Source organism: Acinonyx jubatus, chromosome F2, assembly GCF_027475565.1.
Source record: "Acinonyx jubatus isolate Ajub_Pintada_27869175 chromosome F2, VMU_Ajub_asm_v1.0, whole genome shotgun sequence".
In the NCBI taxonomy this organism is placed as follows: Eukaryota; Metazoa; Chordata; class Mammalia; order Carnivora; family Felidae; genus Acinonyx; species Acinonyx jubatus.
The window spans coordinates 12,964,846-12,975,000 of record NC_069394.1 but is presented as its reverse complement, the minus strand read 5'-3'; the positions used below and the strand labels follow the sequence as shown (position 1 = coordinate 12,975,000).

The window sequence follows — 10,155 nt, the reverse complement described above, 5'->3', positions numbered from 1 at the left end:
CGTCCCATTATGTGGTATCATTTGAACCCAGCAAGGGTTCTGTTCCCATGGAACAGAAGGGGTAACTGAGGCTCAGAAATGAAGGCCACACAGTAGCATATGAGAGTGAGCTACTGGTCCTTATTTTGGCCACATCACCATCACCTGAATCTCTGGGCCCATGCACAGAGTTTCTCACTGGTAGGTCTAGGATGGGGCTGGAGAATTTGTGTCTCAAACAAGTTCTTCGAGGAAGCTGACTGCAGGTCTGTGGCCCACGCTTTAGAACCACTGGAGAATCATGGTTGCAGCCACGGGGGAACCCCTGAAGTGTTAGCGGATTAACAAATGAAATACATTTCTTGCTCAAGTCACAGTCCTACCAGACTGAGCTGGCTCTCCTGTTCTTGCACTGACTGGAGCATGTGGTTCCCCCAAGGTCACCTTGGAAGGGGAAAGAGGGCAGAGGGTCATGTGGGATGTCTTAAAGGGCCAGGCCTGGAAGTGGCTTTCCTGCCTTTGGCTCACGCTCCATTGGCCCAAACTCAGTCACGTGGCCCGAAACAACCGCAGGGTCGGCTGGGAAATGTAGTCTTCCCAGGAAAAAGAGGCGGTATGCCTAGCAGGCTGTTGGTCAGGGCGAGGCTGGTCCTTGCTCTCAGATGCTTTCCCCCTTCATCTCTTGCCTTCTCCCTGGTTCAGGTGCTTTTACTGCACTTTCTCATATTAGCCAGTGTCAAGGGATTTTTTTCCCCATAAAAACTGAAAAAAGAAAAGCGGAAAGAGCCATTTCTTGGGTCCGTCGGCCCATTCTGCGGCCATTCGCCTTCACCCTCGTAGAGGGCCGGGTACTCAGCGGAACAGCTGTCCAGCGCCTTGAAAGCTCCCAGCGTGTTTTCCAGGGTTTCTTGCATGAGTTTCACTGCTACCGTCTTAAGGAATCGATGCAGGGCGGCCGTCTTCAGTATTTGGAGCCCCCTTGGCCACTGCGCCTTCAGTGCCTGAACCCTTGACCCAGGGCTTCAGACAGGCTCCGTCCAAGTGAAGAACGTGACGCTCCTGCCACTCTGTCCCCACTGCTCCGGAATGCTCCGAGTGCGACTGCCCCAAACATCTGCAATTTCCAGCTGTCGTGCCTTTGTACATACTGTGACATCTGTCTGAGCTCCCTGCCTTCCCTCCAGACTCAACTCAAATGAAGCTCCATGAAGCGTTCTTCCATCAGTCCAGTGAGTGCTCAACTTGCCCTCATTCCAGAGCAGAGGCATACACACACCTCCCCGTCTGTGCCCACAGTGTAGCACCTGCCACGACGTCTGTAGACTCCAAAAGCCTCTGCCGTGCCCAGCTTTCCTTGTAGAACGTGAGATGTTCGAAGGGAAGGGCAGTGTGGCATCCTTTATGGGCTTCTTCATCACCCGCTAGACTGAATCTAGAAACCTCCCTGTGATGCGCAAAGCCCTCCCCAAGATCCAGAGGTGAAGAGTGACGACTCTGGCACTGGTTTGAGTCCCAGCTCCACCACCTGTGGGTTGTGTGACTCCGGGCAATTTGTTAGCTTCACTGTACCTCAGTTTTCCCATGTGTGCAGTGGGGCTAATAGTCTAATGCCTAGTCAATGAAAGAATGCGCCGGAGGCCCTTCGAACAGTGTCAAGTACCTGGAAAACACTCAAGAAATGCCAGTCATCTTTCTGTCATCATCATTACTCTTTGCAACCTTCTCACACACCTGCTGTTCTTATTTGCTGACGATTTTGATGGTCTCGCGTGCACCCGTGCTTTTGTGCTGGATGATTCTTCCTCCTGGAGGTCCCTATCTTTGACATGTTCATTCATTCATACCTAGTCATTCATTCATTCATTCATTCATTCATTCATTCATTCATTCACAAAGTTTTTGCTGAATCACAACTGCTCACCCTGTAGACTCATTTCAGTCAGCCCTTCCTTGCCATTCCTACTGGATTTAAAACTTCTGTTTTTAAGTTAATTCTTCTGTAGCTTTCTGAATAACTTGAAAGCAGAAAAAAATGTCCTTTTCCCCATTGGATTTACTTCCCTGAACCCAGGTCCTAATATGGCTGCCACATAGTAGGAGCTTGATCAATATTACTGAATGAATACTTGAATGCCACGCATCTCTGAATCTGTCCCCAATGCCTAGGATATTGTAAGTGCTCACCTAGGACTCTATTCTCTTACATGAAACCAAATCACCCTGCATTCCTAGCGCCTAGAGGTTGTGATTGGGGGAGAGCCACTTTTAATCAGCATATCTGGATGTTTGCCACTTTCTGAACCAGAAAGCTTTCCCTGGTCCTGTTTGACCAAAGTTAAAGGTGACCAGTGGGGCTGTCTTCTGAAAAGTGCAAGAGGATGCCATTTGCACCCGTGTTCCTTGGACCATTCCAAGAGTCACCAAAGACTTCTCAACTGCCGTATCTGCTGACCCAGTCCAGAGTGTATGTCTCATGGTGTCCTAGAACCCCAGTGCCTGGGAATCAGGGAGGAAGGGAAGAAGCGGGGGAGGGAGGGAGAAAAGAAGAGGCCCTTCCCCGTTGGCCAACACCTTAGAGATGAAGAATTGGAGTCAAAATGATTGTCGCACTAAGCCAATGCTGTGGATGGCAACCTTTGGCCAAAACAGTCCCTCAGGCCTTCTTTCATGAATCTGATTTCTTTGGCCGCTGACATCTGGTCTTGCTTTGCAAGGTGGCTCTAGAACTGAATCTGTCTCCTTTCTACCTCACCTCCTGTAATCGCTGGGCTCTTTGGCTCCTTGGAGGTGGCAGGGTGGGAAGTTTGCTTGCTCCGGGGCACGCTAGGATAGCACTTTGTGTGCTGGGAGTGGCCTTACTGCCAATGTTGGGATATGGAAAGGCTGAATCTGGCATCCATCCCATGAGACCCCCTTAGGGGGACACATGGGCTGTTGCCTGTTTATGTCAGGGAGGAACTGCAAATGATTTTATAGACATTTTTTCCCCTAATACTATTTATGAAAGGTTGTTCTGACGTTGTCCTAACGTTAACTTCTTCTCATCAATTGTCCTACCTAAAACCACGCATAGATCCTGGGTGTTCACTTTTCTTGACTCCTGTGAAACAAAAATAGTATTCATTGATATTTCAATATGTGACAGAGATTTTGCATGATGTTTTCTCATTTGACTCCTTTATTCTTCACAATAATCCTGCAGAATACATATCCCCGGTCCCTGTTACAGGTAAGGGAATTGTGGCTCAGAGATCTTAATTTCACATCGCTGGTATCTTTTCATTACCTATACAATCTGACTGCCGCTTTAATGGCCCTGCCTGAATCACTTGCAGGGGTTTTTTTCAGGCTACTTTGGCAATCAGTTTCTTCTGCATCACACATTACATGCCTCGGCCACTGTGCTTGTATTTCGTGGTCTCCTGTAACATGGACTCAAACACTAATTTGTTTGTAGTTATTATTTCTCGAAAGGACAAAAAAAAGGCCCACTTATGTTTCTCTTCTTTTATCTTTCCAGACCCTGAGGGGCTGATTCTCTGCGGCTCTTTTGGAGCAGATGTGACCGGGAAATCAATACAGCCATTAGATTAATCTGCGGCAACCATAATGTCATTGCATCTTTCGCCCTGTGATGTTGACAGAGATGTCAGAGCTAGGAGGAGGGGAGGCGCTTCAAAGAAGGAATGGGGCCTCCGAAGTGAAGGGGAGACTTGAAACCCCACAGAGCCTCACTTAACGGACGAAGGATTGTGGGTGGCTGCCTCTGGCATCATCAGGTCTTCTGTCAGAGAATGCAGTGACTTGGCAACAGGCAGAGCAGGGGGACCTGTAAAGCTCGGACATCGGGAGGCCTCTCGGGAGGATGAACTCGGCAGCAATGGAGCGGTAGCCTGGTCTGGACTCTCTTTTCTTATTTCCAGATTCTCAGCCTCTCCCGAGGCGGGGCGGGGGTGGGAAGACCCCATGGGATTTCCTTCTTCCATTGCATCTGGCCTTTTAAAATTATTATTCTCGTTATTGTTAATATTTCCTGACACAAGGAGAGAGGGCGTCCTTTATAAGCACAGCGCTGGGCTCTTGGAAAGCATTCAAGATATGTTTGGATGGTGAAGCTGCTCCCGTCCACAGTGCACGTTGGTACGGAACGCCTGCTAGTTCGGGCACTGCTCCAGGTGCAGACAAGGGGGTGTGGGGGGGGGGGCGGGATTTCTGCAGTGAACAAAATAGACAAGACCCCTGCCTTCAGGGAGCTCACATTCTAGTGGAGACCAAAATCAAGCTAAGCCATTAGCTTGAGTTTTCTCTCCCGCAGACTTGGCCAACTGCCGCCCCCCCCCCCCCCAATCTCTTCTCCTCTTCCTTTGTAGAGCAGTGGTTCTTATCCAGGGGCACTTTTGCCACACCCCACCCCCGCACCCGCCCCACCCAAGATACTTGGTGATGCCTGGAGACGGTGTTTGGCTGTCATGACCTGTGTGTGTACGCATGTGTGACTAGCGTCTGGCTCGTAGAAGCCAGGGATGCTACCCAACATCCTCCTGTGCTCAAGACACCCCCCACAACGAAGACTTTTCCAGCCTGCGGTAGCAGCCGACAGTGCTGAGACCCAGGAAGTCGGGTGGAGACAGAAGTGGCTGAGCAGCCGGTGACTACATTTCCTAGCATCCCTTGGGGCTAGGTGTGGCCATGTGACTGGTTCTCACCAATGGAGTGGGGACAGGCGTGCTGTGCCATGCCCAGGTACAAGGCTCTTAGTAAGTAGATGGGCCTCTTCCCTGCCCCGCCCCACACCCCCCTCACCCCCCAGGCTGGATGAAGAGAACAGCAAGGTTATTTGGTCTGGTGTTTTGTTTATTCGTCATAGACATTGGTTTCTACAGAACAACTCAGAGGATAAACAGAGGCACACGGCTGTAATTGCCACCACAATCTGCTGCTGAGGAGACATGCGACCCGAGGATAAGGGGCTGGGAGCTGGATGGGGTGTGTTGGGTCCCGGGATAACTGGAGGCCCCTGTGATGAACCACGTAGGGATCCTGTCAGTCACGATCTGACCCCCGGGCCTGATGGTGACAGTGGAGCCACGCGGGGACCTAAATCGCCATGTGAGGAGAGCTGTCTGCCAGTCAGAGACACTCAGCTCGGACTTTCATGAGAAAAGGTGCGTTTGGGGATCTCTCCTTCTTAGCAATGTAGTCTACCCTGGCGACTCTCGTCACCAAGTCTTGTCAGTGATTCCTGAACGATAAGAATAGCTAACGTTTATTGAACATACGCTGTGAGCCAGGCACTAAGCTCTTTGGGTGTAAGGTCTCATTTTTACCTTCATACTAACTCTTCAAAATAGGTACTATTGTTATTCTTGTTTTACAGATAAAGAAGCAAATGTTCAAGGAGGCTAGCAGGCCAGGTAAGTGCCGCATGGAAGTTTCATGCCAGATTTCAGCCTCCACCATTTAGAGCAAGTTCCTTTGTCTGTTGTTATAACCTCGCCATTGGTGACACTTGGGAGTCATAGTAACAGTTTCCCCTTCAGTCCCGTTGCCTCCAGTGTAGACACTGCAGATAGAATGACTTTTTAAAAATCAAATCTGAACCGGGGCGCTTGGGTGGCTCAGTCAGTTAAGCATCCAACTCTTGACTTCAGCTCAGGTCAGGATCTCGGGGTTTGTGAGTTCGAGCCCTGCACCGGGCTCTACGCTGACAGTGCAGGGCCTGCTTGGGATTCGTTCTCTCCCTCTCTTTCTGTTCCTGCCCCACTTGTGCTCTCTCTCTCTTTCTCTCTCAAAATAAATAAATACATTAAAAAAATTTTTTTAATGAAAAAGAATAAGACAATTCTGCCCACCTTCCTTTAGTGACTCCCTACATTGTTTCAGGATAAAGTGCACACTCCTGGCCAGGGCATGTGGGTTCCTCCGTGGTCTATCCCAGATTCTCTGCTACCTTCATGGTCTCTTGCTCCTTCTTCCTTTGGCCATGTACCCCAGCCTTCAGCCTCACTGCAAGAAAAAAGGAATATAATTTTTTTAAGTTTATTTATTTATTATTTTTTTTAATGGTTTTTTTTTTTTTTTTTTTTTTTTGGGAGAGAGAGAATGAGTGGGGAAGGGCAGAGAGAGAGGGGGACACAGAATCCGAAGCAAGCTCCAGGCTCTGAGCTGTCAGCACAGAGCCCTATGCAGGGCTCGAGCTCATGAACCGTGAGATCATGACATGAGCCAAAGACGGACGCTTAACTGACTGAGCCACCCAGGTGCTCCAGTTTATTTATTTATTTTGAGAGAGAGAGAGTGTGTGTGGGAGGAGCAGAGAGAGAAGGAGAGACAGAATCCCAAGCAGGCTCTGCACTGTCAGCATGGAGCCCGACATGGGGCTCGAACTCATGCATCATGAGTTCATGACCTGAGCCGAAACCAAAGAGTCAGACGCTTAACTGACTGAGCCACCCAGGCGCCCTGAAAGGAATATTCTTTTTCCATAATTATTCTTGCTGTGCAGAGGGAATCACAGTTAAAGTAACAAGCTTCCCCTGTATGTTTTCAAGAGTTCAAGCAAGGATTGTTTGAGCATCTCCTGGGAACACCATTGAAAGGATTCTTATGTTGGGTGGGAGGCTCATTCCAACGAGACACTGCAGCAGTTTTTCAACACCCAGCTAATTGCATAATGTAAGGTGAACCCAGGTTTTCATCTTTGTTCAGCTCTCAGATTCTATTTGTTCCATTAAAAACCATATTGGCTTTGGAGACTCATTTGGCAATATCACACTACAGCAACTTTACTCCTAATTATACTCCCCAGAGAACTCTCATGTGCAAAGGAGAAATGCAGCATTTGTAAGAGCGCAAAACTGCTAAGCCAAGTGTATGTCCGCAGGAGAATGGACGAAATGAACTCCTACAAAGAGCGTAAACGAACTATAAATAAGTGGATTCGAGCGGCCTGTGCTACATATCTCAGAATCTCAGAAACAGTCTTAAGCATCAAAGCCGTCTCAAAAAGGTAGATATCGGATGATGTCACAAATAATGTTACATATTGTGCCAGTCAGGGTCCCAGTAGGAAACGGAAGGCGAACTTGGAACTCTGGAAAGAAGGAAAGGAAGGCAGCTTTTCCAGGGGTGGTAGGTGTGGCGGACTGTTTCATGGCCACAGATCCCACATCGCTCCTTCCGTCCCGCGGTGGAATCTGTTTTTCCATCCCCATTCATCTGGGCTGGTTTTGTGACTTGTCTTGATGAGAGACTGTGGCAAAAGTGACTTCAGGTAGGTTACACCGGGCTTGAAGTTTTCTCCCTTCACACCTTTTTAAAAAATGTTTTATTTATTTTTTGAGAGAGAGAGAGAGAAAGCAGGGGAGGGGGAGAGAGAGGGAGACAGAGCATCAGAAGCAGGCTCTGTGCTGTCGGCGTGGAGCCTGACGCGGGGCTCAAACCCACGAACCTCGAGACTGCGACTTGAGCCGAAGTCGGATGCTTCGCCGACTGAGCCACCCCGGTGCCCCTCCGTTCACACTTGAAATGCGCTGACATTATACAAAGGGGCCTGCACCAACCTGCCAGAGGCCTTGTGGACAGAAAGACCCAACCGCCAGCCAGCGCTGACCGCCAGATGCGTGAGTGAGGCTGCCTGGGGCCCAGCCAGCCCCTAGCTGACCACGAGCGGGCTACCGATGTACGAGGAGGGCAGCCAGAACCACTCCAAGCCGAGCTTCCTAGCTGAGTCCAGCTCAGATTACCAACCCAAGGGTTAGGAACAAAACACTGGTTAATATTTTCAGCTATTAAGTTTTGGAGTGTTTCTTTGGGAGTATATAATCGACTTAGAAGGGTCAAGGAACCCAGAAGAGGAGCTCGGGCGTTGAAGTACAGTGGCAAGGTAAGAGTTCCCGAAGCAGTGATGTCATGGGAGCCCGTGGGGGGCTGTGGCCGCACAGGGAGGCGCCTGGCAGAACCCTGGAGCCCCAGAAGGGGGGCAGGGATAGAATAGGGGAAGAGATACCCCAATCTCCCTCTCCTCCTCCCTCCAGTCTCCTGCCAGGCCCTCCTGCTGGCTGAGCCCAACCAGAAAGCAGAAGGCAAGGGGGCTTGGGTGATGCCATCGACGAGGCCAGCCTCCTTGGCACCGAAAATGGATCCGGGTGGGGCTGGGGGCAGACAGAGACTCGCGGGGACATATGTTGTTGCTGAACAGCAGACTGTGAGAACATTTAAGGCAACGCGAGGCCGCCAACTCCGGATAGACTTTTGCCTCTGGGGAAGGAGGGATTTCTACCTGACGCGGGGCAGTGAGCGTCTTCGTATGCGTGTTTCTGTACCTGCTCCATGTGAGAAGGAAGGAGAGGAGTTTTATGCAGGCCCGCCAGGCACCGGCCCCGCCACCCTGCTCTTCCGCAGATGCCGTATCGAAGTTGGGTCTCCGCGCACCCAGGAGGGCGTGGAGAGGAGAAGAGGGAGGAGGCCGAGGCGCTTTCCCGGGCCCCGTTGCTTGGCCCGTGGCTGCTGAGTTTCACACTTAGGTCTGTCCACCTCCAGCCTCTTCGTCTGGGTGACAGACCCTTCCTGGTGTCACGGCAGGTGAATAAGTTTTGCCCAGATCTCTCTGTCTGTCAGGGCCTCCCCCTGTCCCTCCACCCCTCCCTCCCCTTCTCCCTCCTTTCCTTCGTGCACTTGAAGACGGGAGAAGCCATGAAAGGATCCTGGATATTATTGGTGTAAAAGGAATGTTTACAGTAAAATAGGGTGTGTGAGGCCTGCCTTTTTAAAAACAGCACCTGGGGTGACGGATAGGCATGTTTTTCAAATTCAGCTGTCAAAGCCAGGGCAATCATCACTGCCTCCTGGGTGGAAAGTGATTTACAATTTTCCTCTTTAGTGCCATCTTAAGACAAACAGGCACACTTGTTTCCATGGAGAACCCCCTCTTCCCTCTGAGGTGAAAGCCCGCTTGACTGTCCTCCCTTCCTCCTCTCTTTCTCGCTTTCCGATCTCCTTCTTCATTTACTCCAGTGTCTTTTGCTTTTCCCTCCTCCCGGCCAGCTTTCTGCCAGCAGCGGGGCAAAGGCACAGCCTAGGTCTCATTCCAGGGAGGGGTAAGGCTCGGCCCTCCCTCCTGCCCCTGCGGAGTGGTTCTTAGAATCCTCCGGGGCCTGAGAAGTTTACACCCTAGGTCTTTGGACTGTTGTCTTCCTAAGAGCTTGTTCCGAAAAGAGCTCCGAGTGGCGAAGCAAGCCTGGGCCCGTGGCGGCTGTGGCCTGGTCCCTGTTCTGGTCCTGTGGCCACAGATCTGTGTGGCCTCAGGCGGTTCACTTCACTTCTCTGTTTCCTTCCTTGGAACGTGAGAATAACTGTCCCAAGAGTTATCCTGAGAAAACGAGGGGAGAACCCTTCCTGTGGGTTCTGCAGGTCAGCAGCTGGCACCCTTGACTTTGGATCCTGAAGTTTATTTATTAACCGCCTTCACGGAGGATGGGAGGGTCCTTGGAGGAGACCCCCAAGAGGCCAGAGCAGAGGGGAGGCCTTGCCGTGGCACAGGCAGGCCGAGCTGGTGGGGCTGCCTTCCTGCTTTGGGTCTGTGGCGTTTCAGTGTGCCGGGGTCTGGGTCTGGGTGTTTAGAACAAAAGAGGAAGAACGAGCTAGTGTCAGAGTGTGTGTCTGTGGCCTGTGAGTAGCTCTAAGTGTGTTTGTGTAGGGTGAAGGCGGGTCTTCCCGCACGTGAGCATGCCTGCGTGTGCAAGTGGCTGTGTGTGTGTGTGCGCGTGTGCACGCACGTGCGTGTGCATGTGCGCCCTCTCCAAGGGTGGGGGCAGGCAGTGTGAACAACAGCCACCCGTTTATTTTGCATCAGGTCCGGAGGCCCCAGTAACGATATGAGTCCTCCACATATGGTCAAAATAGCCCGAAGCTCAGCTCTGAGCGGATGGGGCTGGCCTGGGAGATGTGGTGCCCTAAACAGAGGCCCCTCTCTCCTTGTGCCGCCCGCCCGGGGGGTGAGGTCTCCACCTGGGAGCAGATGTGTGTCCTCGTGGCTTAGTTCTGCTCTGAGGGGGGATTCGGTGTCAGGGACTGAAGCTCAGGTGTTCGCGCATTTCCAGAATTTGTCTGGTTTTAGTCCGGGTTTTGTTGTTGGTAACTGCAAGTATGTGTGTGCTCGGTTCCGGCTAAATATGT

The 10,155-nt window shown here is 51.1% G+C and overlaps 1 long non-coding RNA gene across 5 annotated transcripts in view; it reads left to right on the top strand.

Annotated features, from left to right (window-relative positions):
* The window catches only part of LOC106976892 (uncharacterized), a 368,177-nt gene that overhangs the window by 268,131 nt on the left and 89,891 nt on the right, over window positions 1–10,155 (top strand). For all 5 annotated transcript variants that reach the window (XR_008292651.1, XR_008292649.1, XR_008292650.1 and 2 more), the window contains 4 exons: window positions 3,500–3,875; window positions 4,350–5,144; window positions 5,357–5,393; window positions 6,788–7,864. This is a non-coding gene — a long non-coding RNA (uncharacterized LOC106976892). The remainder of the gene's footprint in view (window positions 1–3,499; window positions 3,876–4,349; window positions 5,145–5,356; window positions 5,394–6,787; window positions 7,865–10,155) is intronic.